Source organism: Motacilla alba, chromosome 2, assembly GCF_015832195.1.
Source record: "Motacilla alba alba isolate MOTALB_02 chromosome 2, Motacilla_alba_V1.0_pri, whole genome shotgun sequence".
Taxonomy (NCBI): Eukaryota; Metazoa; Chordata; class Aves; order Passeriformes; family Motacillidae; genus Motacilla; species Motacilla alba.
The window spans coordinates 87403446-87421073 of NC_052017.1; the positions used below are offsets into that span (position 1 = coordinate 87403446).

The following is a 17628-nucleotide window of genomic DNA, read 5'->3' on the forward strand; positions in this document are numbered from 1 at the left end:
TTTAAATGCAGCAGCTGTAGAGCACTCAGTAATTTTATTTTGTGTTTTTTATATTCATAGTGACTAAAAAAGCAACTTGAGTTAGGATCACAGGATAATAACATCAGTTCTGTTCTTCTCCAAAGTTTGATATTCTGTTTGTGTTTTAGAAGCTGACAACCATATCTGAAACTCATTGATTATCTGCTTATAATAGCTCATCATCTCAATGAAATAGATCAACAAACCTTTTCCAGTTTGTCAAATGTATTCCAAATAAGAACAAAATGGGGGCAAAGGTATTTGAAACTGAATTAGAATAATCAGGTTTAAATTAATCTAATCTGGTTTATTTATTCTGAAAAAAAGCATTATTTAAAGAATAATTTGTGATCAATTTAAATGGATCCTAATTTCAGATTAAATTAATTTTTCTCTTAATTTTTCTAAAGAGTATATTTATCTATTCTATATTTATGTAGAATATAGGATATAGTATATTTCTTTATTCTATCACTGACTCATAATTTTATTTTTTTTTATAAGTGAGAAGAACATCTTAAAGCAGTGCATGCATTCAATTAACATTATTTAATCTATTGAGTCTAGGGTTTTCTGTCCTAGATTTTAAAAAAATCTTTTATAATCCATTGTCCCACACACCAATCCTTCATGGTCATCCACACAACTTGACATTTGTTACTTCTGCATTAAGTCACACCAGATTATCATTGTTATTCAAATTTGTGGAGTTGGATGGCTTTCTTTTTTTTTTTTTTCTTTGTATTTAAAATCCAGATAATCTGCTGGATAGTCTTGTTCCAGTTCCTGGGCCTATTCAAGCATACCAGAAAACAGAACTGTATCCCTTCTATGACGAAACCAAGGCAACCCAAAGAATATCTCTGCTGAAGTTCACAATTGACTGTCACAAATGAAAACAAATTACAGTTGGCAAATGCCTACAATAGGAAATTAATTTAGTGGTTTGAAATAAAGGAAATTCCAGGACTTTTAGACAATTGCTTACGACCATCTGCAAAAGAAAATTCTGTTTCTTTTTCATGGAATGCACAAAGGTTTTAATATTAACAGAATTGAACCCTTTCAAGAATCAGCATTTGATCACAAGAGAATGAAACTATACTTCACAAAGGATCTGATAAATGAGACATTTTTATATGAACAGGCACATTGATTGACCTCTGATTTTTTAAGAATTTTCAAAAAGCAAAGTAGAAAGAAGTTTAATTCTCTGCTATTTATTTTGGGAAGCAAGTGGTTGAGCCATGTGCTGTAAGTGACTCAAACCTGGATGTTTGAATTTCTTATCAATATTTTGACAGAATGATTATAATGCACAGCCTTAAAATCAGATAAAGTGTTGGGCCAGGATGCCTGTGAACATAGAAAGTCGTGTATCATCCTAAAATACTGCCATTTGATTTTGGTACTTCACTGCAGTAAAAAAAGAAAAAAAAAATCAGCAGTGAAATGTGGACCTCTCAGAAACAGATTTTATTTTAAGTAACAATTTTAGTGTCCAGTCTTTATTGTTAGCAATATATAAAAACCTAAGGAAATTTTGATATCAGTACTTCTGCCCTGCATTATTTCATAGAAACATTTAGAATAGGAAATTATGGCTGAAATTAAACCAATTGGCATTCTTACTTTGATCCCAATGGATGTATGTGTTACGGCTATCCTGCCCTGCACCTTTCTTGCTGTGACTGAGCAACTTAGCTACCCTTGGCTACCTGTGAGTTTGTATGACAGGGAAAATGAACCAACCAGAGCTCTGTTGTGATGGGGCAGCATTGCAGCATCATGTTCTAGTCTGTTTGCTACCAACAAAATGCATGCAAGCTCATCTTTCACTTTTAAACGAGTCAGGTTTCCCTTGGAGCCTTTCCGTTAGAAGAAAGAAATAAACACCAAAGGCTACTGATAAAATCTACACTTTTACTGTTTTTTTTTATTATTACTTTTAATAGGAAAATGTGCAACCTTCCTTCTAGCAATAGGATGTAAATTGTGGATTTTAAGAAACAAATCCTACTGCACAGCAGGTTTAAGACAGGCTGGTACAGTCGGGGCCTTAAGGCATTCTGTGGCTTCCCTGTGGTAAGCCATGGTTCTCATTTGTAAAGCCAAGAGAAATCCCACTGTTGCTGTAATCATATGCATGATCCTTCTTCCATCTCAGTGCTTCGAGCATCAGTTAGAAAAAGAAAAATAGGGCAAATGGTGGTTGTCATGTAGTCAGCTATCCAAGAGCTTAGACACTTCATATATTTTGTGGGATTTCATTTTGTCCTTGGGAAAAGAATTAAGCTTTTGAGTGGAAATCTTTAAAAAAATACAACTAAAAGGAAGGAAAGAGGAAAACAACAACAACAACACAACAACAAAAAACAACAAAAAAAAAAACCCACCACAGACAAAAATACAAACAACAACACCAAAACATGTCCTGATTCAGACATGGCAGTGCAGACATCAGAATTTTTTATTTTTAAATGTAAAATGAGAATAATTTTTCCCATTTACTTCTGTTTTCCAAATATGTAAAATCCTTTCAGAAAAGGCCTGAGTCCATCCCATGAGCCTTGTCGTATAATCTCTGTGTTCTGTCACTTCTGCACTGGGTGACATCCTGTCCAGTGTTTGATTCTGCAGCTTTCCTATTAACAGCCCTTGATGAACTAATTTTATCATGTCTTTTTGATTCCCTTTATTCTTCTGATACTCAGAAAAAATAAATCAGTGTGTTTCACAGGTCACTTATGTTTTGTGGGTAAAAGTACTTTGGCGTCTTTCAAGCCTTCCCTTTGAAAATTTCATTTTATATCCCCTCCTTCCTCTACTGTGAAAAAGGCTGAGTTTCTGTTCCCTGCTTATCTTATCTGGGTCTTTCATGATCCTGTAAACCTCAGCCTCCCCTCTTTCTCTCCTCTGTCTTTTCATTGTTAAAAAGTGCTGGTCTGCTTCTTCTTGCCCGCTGTGGAAGCGGCTTCAGAAATTTCATTGCGCCTGCTGCTCTCCCATCTAGAAGCAGAGAAAATTCTAGATTGGAAGGAGCCTCTGGAGGCCATCTGAGCCCACCTATAGCTGACTGAAGGAGTTTGGATTAAGTTATCCGTTGGCCAACAAGACAAATCTTGAATTACTTCCAGTAAGGGAGATTCCACAACTTCTCTAGAAAACGTGTTCCAATGTATGGTTGTTCTCACACGAAGAACTTTTTCCTGTAGTCTGATGAAATTGCCTTTTGAAGCAAGTGATGCTCATTGCTTCTTTTCTTCTTGTTGTGTCCTTATGAAAAGAGTATCTCCATTTTCTCTACAACCCCTCTCTAGATATTGAGAGAATGTGATTACACTCCCCCCTCCCTTCCAGTTGAGTAAGCTGAATTCCTTTCACCTTTCAGCGGGCATCAGCTTGGTGGCCCTTCACTGAACAATCACCAGTTCTCCAATGCCTCTTTTGAAGTGGGAGTCCAGAACTGGACACAATATTCCAAGTGTGACCTACCAAATGCCAAGCAAAGCAGTGAAAAACTTTCATCTGCTGGGTTTACTTTGGCTGCTGCAGTCAAGGCCCCAGGTTGGTTTCATTGCTACAAGGGTGCACAGCTCAGCCAGTCAGTCCTTGGACTGCTACTCAGGATTATTCCATCACAGATGCAGGATCCTATAAGTATCTTTGTTGAATATTATGCAATTCCTGTTGGCCCAGTCTTCCAACCTGTTGAGATGTCTGTTTGCTGTAGTGTATAATATATACCTTGTTGTGTCTAACTCTATTTTTACTCACAGAATGTAGAGCAGAGCTCTATTAATTATTGGAGGCATGGAGCCATGCTATTTGTTTACATTAGCATAATAATAACAACAAATAACAACAATAATATTAATATGAATAATAATAATACAAAACTATTTCATATTATTTTCTATGATCTTTGTTAGTTTATTATTTTTATTATTTGTTTATTATTAGTTGATAAAATTTTTTCTCTGTTCCTTTACAGGTTATCAATATTGTTATATTTGCTTTTTTGACCAACACTGAAACTGACTAGATGTTTTCACTAAAATGTCCATGCTGATTTTGAGATCTGTTTCATCAACAGTGATAGCTAGTTCAAACCTAGCAGGGTATTTGAAGAGTAAAAAGGGCATTTCCTTCTCTGTACATATTAATTTGAATTTATTGACACTGAATATCATCTATTATTTTATTGCCTTGTTTTTCACCTTCAAAAAAAGAAAACTGAGATATGAGATGGTTGAATATGAAATGGTACTGTTAAAGAAAACCAGGTGTTCAGTGTTTCTGATAACACAAGAAACAGAAGTCATCAAAAGAAGTTGCAGAACTTTTAGAACATACAGAAATACTCTAATTTCTACACTATTTTAGCTGCTGCAAGTATGTATGGTTTCAATGTTTATTTAAAAAATATGTTTTAAAGTGATGTCTCAAGACTGAATAAGGATAAAACAGTCCAGGCTCAGAAAGTTCCAAACACAATGGTTACAAAATTTCTTTATTTGACTGTTTCTTAATTGTTTTATCACCACAAATATCTGTTGTTACCTATTATCAAAGACCTAGTACTGAACTATACATTGTGACCAAGTACAGCCATTTCACATTATACTTCTGAGGAAAACCTTCATCAACCACCCAGTGCATCTTAGATTGAAGTTTCCTGAATAAATCTTTTGTGTATACTTCCCTCTGTTTCTAAAGGGGTCCAGGGTAAAAAAAAATGTTGTTCTCAACTGTAAAACATAGCCCTAGAAACCTGAGGAATAGAATATAATCTGTTTTAGAGGAATTCATTGTGAGAAAGTTCATTGCAAATAGCCAAAGAAATGTGCAAAAAATGCATTGGAAAGATTCATAAACAGCTGCCCCTGTAAAAGTGCTTGTAAGTGTAGAAGTGATCAGGCTGTGTATAAGGAGCAAGCTTTTCCAAACTCACTGAAGTTTGAGGTGTATACTAGATATTGACATAATTTTGAAAATAAATTCCTGGTAGAGTACACAGTCTGTAATTCTGAGAAGTATATGGCTAAAATAACTAGTAATAACTAGTAATGACATGAATTTATGTTTCATTTTTGGAATGTTACACCTAGGAGATTTGCACCTTGTGTCTCCATTTTTTGTTTCTGCACAGCACTGCTCCATTTTTGGCTTCTCACAGACATATTTCTCTTTATTTGCTAGATATTTGTTACTTACCCTTTGGTATGCTTTCCTCTAAAAAGGGCTTCAATTCTAAAATCTTTGTTGCTGTAATTTCTGACAAGGTGTCATATTTTCTTCTTTCACTAGCAAATAGTTGGAAGTACACTCTTGGTTGGGTGTGGGAAATAATTCTGGAATGTAAAATGAAGAGTTCCTCTGGTTTCGGGTTTGCTTGCGTTTCTGCTTCTAGGAGAGAGGGTGGACATGAGATCAAGAACTTTAAACTTCTGCTGCCACTGGAGGATGAGATCCTGCCCTCCTTCCACCCAGCTGCTTTATTTTATTAGCCTGTATTTTCTTTGGTGCTACCACAAGCCTTTCTGGAAGGAGCCAGCCTGGGTTGCACTCACAAAGGCAGCAATGTTAGCTGAGAGATCCAGGGCTACATTTGGTAGCAGCATCTCTTCATTCCAGCTAAAAGTGTTGACACTTTAGCTTAAACAGGCTTTATTTGCTAGTATTTGCAACATCAATGAACAGCTTTTACACTTCCAAATGGCTGTATAAATGGGTAATCACACATATCTACATCACAGCTAATATCTTGAAGGGACCGACTACAGAAGTTAATTTTTTTTCTTTTGCCTTTGATAGAGAAATTAAAAAAAAAAGGTGGTTTCAACAGTAGAGCCTGTAAGACCCAAAAAAGTAGCATGTAATAGGTTAATTTATTATTTTTGCCCATTAAATTGCTTGAATGTTCCCCATTGAGGTACTTGGTAGTGTAGAAGACAACTTCTCACTAAATAAAATGGTGTCAGTAATCCTTGTTAACTGAAGAGATGGCCTGTAACTGCCCATTTTAGTTAATTTTAGCAACTATTCAGACAAATTCTCACCTCCTCCCCTTCACAGATATGTTCAAATTCCCTAGGAAGAAGGCATAAAAAAGCCTGAAAATGATGTTTCCAATTAGTGTGGCTTTCTCATATTTAAATTCTGTGTGGCCCTGCCAGATAATTGAATAAAATGTGATACATTCTTTTGATCTTTGTTGAGATGATGTAGGCTGTTTAATATTGTTTCGCTATACTGTTCATGTTGACATAGATTGTATTGTGCCACTTATAGCTTCTTTGCACAGCTCTGGAATCAAGTGTTCAGCAGTGATTAATGACCAAGGATATACAGACCTACTGTTGAGTCTAAGAGCTCTCTAATCTCTGCTCCTGTTCCTTCCCTCAATTCCAGCATTAGCTAATGTGGCTTCTGTGAGCACAGCAGTTCTGGTGACTTGTCATACAGCTTGAACTGCCAGCAGTTAGCGTAATGGTAGCATAGAGCTAATGATTATTAAATTCTCAGTTTTCTTAATTCTTGCTTATTATTGCATCTTTGATGCCCTTTTTCACTCTTGCAATTTTTTATTTAGTGTTTAATAGAGAAAAGGCTTTTAAACCTGCTAGACCCTTTTTTTTTGTCCTTGCACACTGTAGAATCATTTAATATCCTTTGATATGTTATGCCAATTAAGTGCTGTGTGTGTTAACATAAATATTTAATTGTTAAAAGAGAGATCACTTTGGCCTAAAGCTTTAATTGAATTAGATGCTTTTCAGATGATTGTCAAGATTAAACAGTCCATTATGAACATTTGCCACTGCAGGAGATTTCTGCTTATTGAAAGACAAAAGGGTAATTTCATCTAGCATTGCTGTAAACTGTACGGGTCCTTCATACTGATAAGGGAATTCTCCCTCTTTTAACCTTGATATGTACTGTAGTAATGAATTTATGAATCTTTAAATTCAGTCACATCATTAAAGTGGGGATATGATATTAGCACTGCCAAGTAAATTAAAAGGATGAAAATTTATCTACATAACAGCTAAAGAGATCAGAGTCAATACCAATTTGTCAATAATTACCATTGCTTTAAAAAGCAAAACTAACACGATAAAAGGAGGCAGCTATCGATCTTTATTGCATACTAACAGGAGTTTGATTAATTCCAATGACAGACTTCACATGGCAAACTGGAGTTTTAGGGAAACTAATTTTCCTTGAAACTAGGCTGCTGAAGCACCTAAATTATCATTCTCACAAAGTATGCTTGTGTTCATATGGAATCCAACTGTTTCATTATCAACCCAAAATATTTCTGGTGTGGGGCAAAATGTTCCTGTATTGCAGTTTTGCCTAATTATGTGAACATCTTCCACAGATCAGAATCCTGTTTTCTTGATATGCTGTGGACTGTAGTCATGCATATATCTCACACTGAAAACACGTCACAGCAGTTTCCTTCAAAATATAGTACAGCGATGCATAATGCATGATAAGACTAGAGAGATGTGCAATGTGAATCAAAGTTTTAATGTCCTAGTTTTCCAGATATTATTATCTATTCACTGTGTTTTTAAAGGCGCTCTGATTAAGAATCATGTCAGTCATGACAAGCCATAAAGCCAAGCACGACATTCAGTGAGAACCTGGAAAAAACTCTCTCTGAACAAGTTTTCATATTAAACTCATTATTGGGGAACCTTGTTCTTATTTTGCCAGGGGTGGAGGACTGCATCAATAGAATCCCAGTTGCTGGCAACATTTTGTCACCAAAGGTTATAGAGCAAAGGCATTCAAAGCACAACACCTCTCCTCATTGTGTCTGACACACCTGTCCTTACTCAAATGGTTGGTCTGTATTTGCTCCTTTGTATTTGTTGACCAGGTCTTCAAAAGAGCAGATGCAAAATTTCAACCATTCTTTCTCTCTTGGGACATGCTCTAAAGTAACTGAGTGCCTGGCTTGACTAGAATTCATATCTGCCTCCTTGGTCTGCAAAGCATCCAAATGTCAAAAAAGCTGTATGAATGTAAAATGTACAGCTCAGCTTCACATCTGAGTGCAATCCTGTTGTGGAACTGCACATTCTCAGGTCAGCTGTTTTTTCACTTACACAATATCAGACTGCTGGAGTCTACCTGAAATTTTATGCTAAACGCAGTTCTTACATAGGCTTCAGGCTTATGGGCAGTTCAGCCACACCCTCAGTTTTTTATTGTCTGGGGTAAACAGCATGAAATAATCAACAGTGTGACTGATGTTAAGATTATGTCAGTACAAGAGAAAGAAGTTATATGTAGAATAAAATGGAAGTGAAAATCAAACACCTTGCTACTTCTGCAAGACTGGGAAGCATTCCCTCATTAATGTGAAAAGTTCTTCTCATTTTGCTGTAGGGTAAATGCTTGCTTAAGCAGGCAGGAGGGTTTTCTCTTGTTCCCTGTTATGTGTCCAAGATAGTGAAGGAGGTGCTTTTAGGGTACCAGTCATGTAACAAATCTAAAATGAATTATTTTAAGTACTTGGATAATTCTATTGTCATTATGTTTTATTTAATAAAAACTATTTACTGAGAAGTATATTATTGCATGTATTTACTGAATCATAAGCAAAATTAATTTGATAATTTCTGTGTATTTATAGTTGATGGTAGCTGGAAAAAAAAAGTATCACAAAACCGCTTTCTGTACTTGGAATGATTGAGAACTGAATCTGTTCTATTTAAGAACTTAAACATCATTAAAGCAGTAGGCTAGAGAGGGTGCTGTTTGCCTGAGTGCTTTACTAGCCACTGGTAAGGGAGGTGATAAATTTGTATTGAAATATCATTTGAAAACCTAATACACAGAATGAGTTCTTACTGGGTTATGGATGTTCATTGATCTCTTTTCTAGCTGTATTTCTTTACTCTACTGGAGACAGTAAAAGGAGAAAAGGGCTGGTGGGAGTATAGGAACATGAGGGTCAGTATGAGGAGCAGGTTGAGAAAGTGGGAAGAGATCAGACCAGTGAGGGGAAATGCAAATATTTACAAATATGTTAGTACAGACAGGAGAGCAAGTGCTGGAGGACACTGCAGTAAGAGGTGCCTACAAAATTGTCTTGGTTTGAAAAGACAGGTGTCTGCTAAGGAAGGCAGGAGCATCCCTTGAACTGGAAACTCTAAACCCCCTCCCTCTGAATTGTTATAAGGGGGTGGGGGGGGCTCTCAGGCAAAGATATGGGAGCAGGAATAACAGTTCTTTATTAGGGAAGAAAAAAAAATCAAATAAACAATGCAGTAATACAAAACAACACTGACAGAGTCAGAACACAGCCTGACACCCTGTTGGTCAGGGTGTTGGTAGCAGTCCAGTTGAAATGGTGGCTGCAGTCCTCCTGCAGTGGCAGATGTGGTTCTGTTGGAGCAGTGATCCTGGAGAAGGGTATAGTCTTCCTCTGAAGATCCAGTGGAAAAGGCAGCTGTTCCTCTGGGAACCCAGTGTAAAGGCTGTTCTGGTGCTCCCAAAATCTCAGATTATATCCAGTTAGGAATGCTTGGCTCCTCCCCTGGGTGGAGCTTCTCATAATAGGATGATGTAATTTTGTCAGTCATGCGGTGAGACTCAAAAGCCATTAACAGCAGATATCTCTCCAGAGGGAGGATCGGTTTGTGGAAGAGATAAAGAAAAACTGCCCAATTAACAGACGGTAACTGCCACACCTCTAACAGATGGCAAATAGAATACACATTGCCTTGCAATCTAGGACAAAAATAAAGGAGCAGACTCATGTAGCGAGGAGACATTAAGAAAAACAGGCAATTCTTTATTCCTTGTTTCTCTCTGGTAAAGGTGGGCTTTGCAGCCATGTCTCTGTCCTTGCCAAATGGTGTGGCTGGACCTGAGGCAGAATTGACAAGAGCAAGAGGGCCAAGGACAACCCTTCCAGTTTCCCTTCCTCCTGCTGCCCTTGTCCATGCCTGCCCTTACCAATGGGATGTCCATTCACTGGAGGAGGTGAACCTTACATAGCAGCAGCAGCAGCATTGTAAGGCTGGTTTTGTCAGAGAAATTGAACAGTGGGAACTGAGCTGGCAAGACCAGCCTAGAGTAGTCATTGAATCTAAGTTCAGACAAGACCACATGTGACGGCCTGTGGAGAAGATTCCCCCAGGCCACTAAAAATGCCATGAACTTGGACATCTCCTTTACAGATGACCTCAGCTGTTAGCAGAGATACCAATCTTCAAAGACCATGCCTGCCCATAGCATGTGAAAGGCTACATGGACCTGCAGTAGGATTGCTTTTGATGCCTTCTGCCAATGAAGCGGGAGGCACAGTACCCAGTCAGAGTGTGCCATTTTTGCTTTCCCTCAGGACTCCTCTCCAGGATGCTGACACTCAGCAAAGCACCATAAGGGTGAGAGGTGCTGATTCAGTGAGCTGTCATTACTGGCTCCAAACTGAGTGAAAATGCACCCATCCAGGGAATACTCTGCATAGGAATGGCCCATGCCCTTCTTTCTTACACCATATTGTCCTGGTACTGTACAGAACAGAACATCACAAGCACACATACACTGTTTTTAGCTCAATGCAGAATCTGATGCTAACTGTCCTGCACTGTATAATCGTGAAATGTGGGGGAAACGTAGTACTTCTTGAGTTCAAAATTCAAGTTAGAACTTCAGCCAGCTGAAACAAGTGACTTCTTTGAGAATGAGTTTGTGATCCTAAAGCAGTCTTACATAACCACATATAGAATTAGAGTAACCCAAGTAAAGCAAAAAACACAACTCTGAAGAGAGATGGTATTTGGTATTTACAACCATTATTCCTGCAATGTAGTTTGGTTCCACAAAGAAGGGGCTTTGTGAATCCAGTTTTTGCAAATAACTGTAAAATCCTTCTTTGTTTGCAAATTTGGAAGTCAGATGAAAATTCAGCCTTAAGCAAATTTCTTTGTAACTGTGTAGTAAAAAATGTCTGATAGCTTATAGATATGTGATAAAGAAGCTCAGGCAGAACCCTGACCTGCACAGACAGCATTTGTGTTTTTTCTACTTACCTCTCTCCTTGCCCTGTGATTTAGTATTATGTGGGTGAGATAGTTGTACTAGTACACAGGAAACCCTTGAACATGGAAAATAGCACTTACTAAAATAGATAGCATTCCCAAAGGGGAAACAGCAAAATTACATGAGATTCATAGAATAAGGAATAACTAAAATTGCCCAATTATTTAAACTGAGGTATTTTTCTATCAATATAATATCTTGCTGAGCTTGTGGAGCATAATTTAGAGTAGGCATTTTGCCTGCAGATCACAATATAAATATTTTATATGATCTCCCACACTATTAGAATAATAGAAGTAGTGTTATTTAATCCACTCCTGGCAAAGCAGATGCTTGCCAGAATGCATAAAGCACTCAAGGACCTGGTTTTGTTATCTTTGAAACTGGTAGAATGATTTATCTAAAGTTTGATTCTTCATTGTGGAAGTGGATTTGATTGTGCTTGTGAGACACAATTTAAGGTTGTGTTGAAGCCTCATAAAAAAAAAAAGTGTTGTTGATGGAAATATTGACAATATGAGGATGAAAAAAGCTCCTTAAATATATGCAAGTAAAGCCATGTCTGGGTTGGGAGGAGGGCTAGGAGAGACTGCATTTCTGCAAATTGTTTGATTTAGACTTAATAGAAATTGTGATCACAAAAAGTGAATTTGAGTACACCTTTTAAAAAGCAGTTGCAAGCAAAGAAAGTATAAGCCACAGCACAGAGCATGCACGTGCTGCTATACCTTCATATTTTTTACTTGCAACACATGTTTCAGTTTTGGTGTCTGATGTGCCCTGACTACAGTCCTTGGGCCTGAGGTGGATATTTGGGTGTTGCAGGATTTAGGGTAGGTGGTCCAAATAGTTCTCTATCTTCCTTTTCTACAAAGTTGATGCGAGATGAGTATTGATTGCAAATCACCATAATTTTGCACGCTTGAGCAGACTTTAGTAACCAGAATGCTAAAATCCTATGGAAAACATTTAAAGCTATGTCCTTTCCCCAAGTTGATTGTGCCTAAAGCTGATATGCATAGGGAATGATGAAAAGATGACCATTGTTATGCGCATTTGTATGTGATATACTATGTTATTTAGCACTTCCTCTGTTTATGCTTTGTTTTTCATGCTTACTGTAGCTTTTATTGATGTGTTTGATAACACGGCATCAGCTGCAAGGCAGAAATGCTTACTCTGTTAGGTTTTTTTTTAACTTTTCAATGTAGATTAAAAAACTTCAGCAGCCCCTGGATGGATAGGCTTAAGCGGAAAATTTACATGTGAGTAACAAATATTATAGTGCAGATGAGCCAGACACAGAAAAGGAAATTCATAATAAGGGACTGCTCTGGCAGTATTAATCTGCCTCATGTAGATTGTGTGATGAATCATCCCATGTCACCACAAGGACTGCTGCTGCTGCTGCTGCTGAGCTCTGCCAGCAAGTGGGACAATAAAAAGTGTGCATGGAAGAGTGGAGGGGAGGGCACACGCAAGGGAAGAGGACAGGGACAAAAAAAGAACAGCTATTTAAAACTGGACATATCAAGCCTGGCCAATAGTTCATGTTATATATAATTCAGCCAATTCATTGGGTAAATCATTTCATATGCTCCACGAAATGCAATTTGCTTCCATGGCCAAGCATGACAAAGGTTTCACAGAATTGCAGTTGGCAAAGAGCTCTTCGAGGACAGTTAATTCAGGGCCTGTGAGATTGCTGAGGCATCTTGTCAGAACATTAAATAATCACACAGTGTCATGAGGGAATTTCTAATTAAGGGTCCAATTTCTCAAGGGTCTGAGTACCTGTTACAATGTGCCGAGAACCCTTAATTCCCACTGACAAGAGCGGCAGCTTAGGGTGTTCCCAGCAGGCATTTAATAGGATTGTGCCCTTACTTCATTTGGCTGGGATAAGTCCAGGCCAGTCAGGTGAAGCAACAGTAATGAAACAAGACAAGATACTGACACACAGGTTTACATTCCAGCAGGAATATTATTACTTGCAGATGACGAAGCATACCCAGGTGTGAAGTCTCTGTGAAATACAGGAAAAGATATAAGGATGCATTCTTAGGAGTTAAATTTGTGCCTTTGAGAAAGATCTGTCTGTATTCATCCCATGCAAAAAGAGCTATAAAAGGCAACACAAACCCTTTATACCCCCAGACCATTATCCTGTATGAACACGTGACAGAATTCCCATCCATGGTTTGGTTTCCAAGAACTTCAGTGATTTAAACAACCCCATGAGGATTTTCTGCCTTACAAAGGCAAGCAGGTTTTCATACAGTGTTTGGGAAGCAGAAAGCTTGGGTAGGGGAAATGTGGGTGCTGAATTTCCCTGAGCAGCATTCTTGGTGTGATCCAAGAGATAGAACAAAATTTGAGGTGGACAGATGAAGCCTTACCAGTAAGACTTTTCCCTCCTTCTTGTATACCTGCAGTTATATAAAGGAGAAGAATGTTAGATGCAGCAGAAGAGAATAAACATTGAATTTTGGCTTATTCTCAGAGATGAAGGCAGAAATAGTATTCTTTTCTTTGTCCTGAAGTGTTACAGAAAGGACTAAATGATTAGGGAACGTGGCATTATGTTAAGCACTTTTGGGAGAGTAAAAAGTTAAAATTAATCTTTGTGTTGTCAGGTTCTTAAGTGAGGAATGATGCATTAGACAACCTGATTTTATTTGATTTGTTGGGAAACCAGAGCTGCAGTGTTGTTTCTTGAACAGAATTACAGGCTTCATTTAAAGAGAGAGGCAAAGCGCACACATCACTCTGGAGTAGATCAGCATAAGCATTTTCTATATCGTGAGTAATGTTTACTGGAAGAAATCAAATTACTGTTACACAGACCATCTGTTTTCTGTGCATGCAATCATGTAAGTTTTTTAGGATCAGCCATCCTTTTTAATCAGTTGTAAATCTCTTATGGCAAGACACTGTTTTCTGTAATAAAATCTATTTTTATGATAAATGTAAGAGTTTTAAATACTGGTTTCTCCTACATAAATATAGTGTACATATTGTTCATAACATAAAAAGTAGGGGTGTACAGCATTAGTTATTATCTGTCAAGAACTTAATTTTAGGGCTTTTTGCATAGCAATTTTTGGATAAGTGTTGGATCTGCAACTCATTCATGTTCAACTATTATAGCAAATAACATAATAAATAATACTGTCCATTTATAGCCCAAGAAGTTGATTCCTATCTACATTTAGTAAATGGAGTATAATAAGGTCTTTATTTTGTAGCATGGCTCTATGATAAAAGTGATTACTGAGGAAGATGACTGTCTATTGTCTAAATTCTTATCCTTGGAAACACTGAAGAAAACAAGGCATGGCTTATTAAAAAATGAGCCTGTGGAATGACATAATGACATTAAGGAGACTTGAATTTATGGTCCAAGAAGGAGTCAACAGTAGAGTGTGATATTTACTTCATGCTTATTCACAGACGTAATTGTCCCATTCATTTTAGTGGGTGCTGAATTGAGCCTACTATTTTATTTTTTATCACTGTCACCTGTCAACTTCCCTGATTCATGTATTGTCTTTGGGTTCTCTTGAATCCAGAGGAAGCTGAAGGTCTTTCCCTGTTTAGCAAAGTCTCCTCTGATTTCAAAAGCAGCTGTGTGATTGCTTTGCCAGAATTTGCTCTGTTTTGCATAAAATGACCCTGAAATAAAAGAAAGAAACAAGAACTGTAACACAATTGGAAATTCCCTGAGCAGGTTGGATGTCCTTCTCAACGAGGTTGGCAAGCCTGAGTTTCATTTGTTCAGACACTTTCAAATCAATGCTATTTTGTCTGAATAATTAAGCTGCTTGCTCAGGCTTGAAAAGTGTATGGTGCTAAATTCTTGCGCTTTTTTGGGTAAACATGAAGAGGCAAAGAGGGAGAAACAGATGGACCATGCACCTGGAAGAATTATAGTGCCTGCAGTCTGGTGCCATCCCATGGTACAGTGGAAGTTTTCTGCTCAGGGAAATATCAGATGAAATGAAGGGCCCCTGCAAGTCCTATTGTGAAGGCTGGACTCAAAATCTCCATGTCCTGTGTATTGCCTCTTACTTTCAGTGAAAGGAAAAAAGCAGAACAAGGTGAATGGCTTACAAAATCATACAGGTGATAGAGAGTAAAAGATAAAATATATCTGTAATTAGTAGCTGTCTAATAATTTTACTTGTTTGCATTTTTTTGTTGTTCAAATTCAGTCTTCTTTCTTTGAGAAAATTATTAAAGATGAGGTAAAATTTTACTTTTTATTCCCTCTGGCTTTTCTTCTTATGTTCACCCTTTTATTCACAGGGAAGAAAACTGTGAGCAAATTAAATTATGTCATTGAATCACAGCAATTTGTCTGTTAGAATAGACTTCTGGAGGGCTCTGGAGGGTATCATCAATGTCCTAGTCTAAGCAAGAAAAAATTAGATAACATCACTCACAGCCTTGTTCTGCTGAATTTGGAGTATCTACAAGGATGGAGATTTGCCAGCCTCTCCCAACAGCCTATTTCGCAGACTTCCTTTTGTTCCCCTAGAAGCTCATCTGGTCATTTCTCATGTTCCTCACCAGTTTCAAATCCAGCTGAGGTCTGGTTTCCCCAGTTTCATCCAAGCAGTCCAGAACAAGGAAGTTCTGCATTGCTCTGAAGTAGCCTTCCCAACCTCTTCATCCTGTGGTGTCCATCTGCTGTGCCTGCATGACTTCCCACCTGGCAACCTGGGAGGTCCCAGTGCACAGGGGGAGCTGTTTTCAGCAAGCAGCTTCCTCTTCTGGGCCCCTTTTGCTGTCTTGGGTTTCAGGAGACACATTTCAGTTGGAGCTGTCAAAAAAGTTGATGCAAATATATGTTTTATATTTTTCATGTCATTCTTCCTACTCCCATCTTCATCCTCCCAAATATTTTTCAGCAAGATATATAGGATAAAGTGAAAGATATCAAAACAATCTATTTCCACAAGGGATTTTTTTAGCATGATTTTTCATTTGCATGCATGTAAAATTATTACAGTATTTTGATTTTTTTTAATCTTCTTATTTTTGTTGGGGTTTTTTGCCCAGAACTTTGGAGCAGTTACCACATGAGTTCTTTAGTAGCTTCAGTAGAATAGACACTATATTTTCCAGCTGTATGATGTTTTTATTCAAGAAAGATATTTTGATGTATTTACAATTTTCAAAGAAGACACTGGCCTAGCTCTAAGAACAGTAAATGCTAACACTACTGCTTGCAAATTATCACATTTTTATTATCAAGAAAAATTCAGCAAAATTTGCTTAGTGGTAAAGCCTGTGGTAAACTAGGAATTACTGTTGTCATAGCTACACTGTATTTTGATACAGTATATTTGTTCATTGAAATGATAATAAAATCGTTTGCTCTATAGCAAGTATGATGCATATCTTAAATTACAATTAATTATTTATTGTAATGCATATCCTAAAATATAAATACAGAGCTCCTGACTCCTTTCTAAGTGTAGTAAGTAGAGAATACTGCCGTTTATTTTAGGAATTTCCTGTGTCTGCAGTGCTGATTACACTGAAGTGGGAATCAATGACAATGTACCGTATAGGAGACTTTATTTATAGTAGCTTTATAACTGATCTAAAGTGAGACGATAGATTTTGATACCCATGACCTTTAATAGAAAACTCTCTGAAGAGAAGTTTCCAATTTTACCTCCAAAGTAACCCCTAGTGAAAGTCCTTTGTATTTTAGACTTTGTGAGGCAATTAAATAATGACCTATTCTTGGTTCCTTTCTCCCTCACTCACTCCTGTATCTTGGCTATTCAGTTGACAAAACAGAAAATTTATTCAGGGGAGCTCTACAAAGCCACACATGTACCCATTTCTGCTTTTTAAAATGCTCTTAATTGCAGCATGTTTGGGGTTTCCATGTTTGCTTTTCTGTCCTTGACTTACTGAGGTCCAGGGGTTGTAGCAGATATGATCTGTACATGTGTTCCAAAGTCTCTTCCACCTCTTTGCCAGATGTGTTTTTGAACGAAATGGAGCAGGAAGGTGACATATATGATGATAATGATGATGGCTTTGAACTGGTGGCCCTCAGCTTACTTGGTGGTGCAGGGAGGAAAAGAGGGACACAGAAATGCAGAAATGCTTGGTCACAGTTTTGAAACATATTTAGGTCTGAGCAGTTCATCCTTGAAGAGGAAAAGTCTATAGGCATTAAAAAAGAGCCATTATACCAGTGAACAATCTTCATTCTGGACATCATGGAGTGAAAAACAGTAGAAACAATAGCTAGGAGAAGGTACAGGGAAGACAATATGTGCAGAATGGTGAGATTGAATTAATATTTCAGAACAGATCATTGCAGTATCTGAACAGTGAGATAGAAACTAAAAGTAAATGAATATAACTAAATGTATATATTTGAAATGTGATCTGTTAACCAGTAGAATTAATTAAATCACTGAAAACTCTCCTCACACATGTCATTTCTCTACAGCTAAATAAGGCAGTGTAAAAAATTTGGGCTCTTACTAAACAGTAATTCCTCCTGGT

The 17628-nt window shown here is 37.4% G+C and overlaps 1 protein-coding gene across 1 annotated transcript in view; it reads left to right on the top strand.

Annotated features, from left to right (window-relative positions):
* LOC119698151 (poly(rC)-binding protein 3-like) overlaps positions 1–17628 on the top strand; it is a 507654-nt gene that overhangs the window by 96162 nt on the left and 393864 nt on the right. The window lies entirely within an intron of this gene.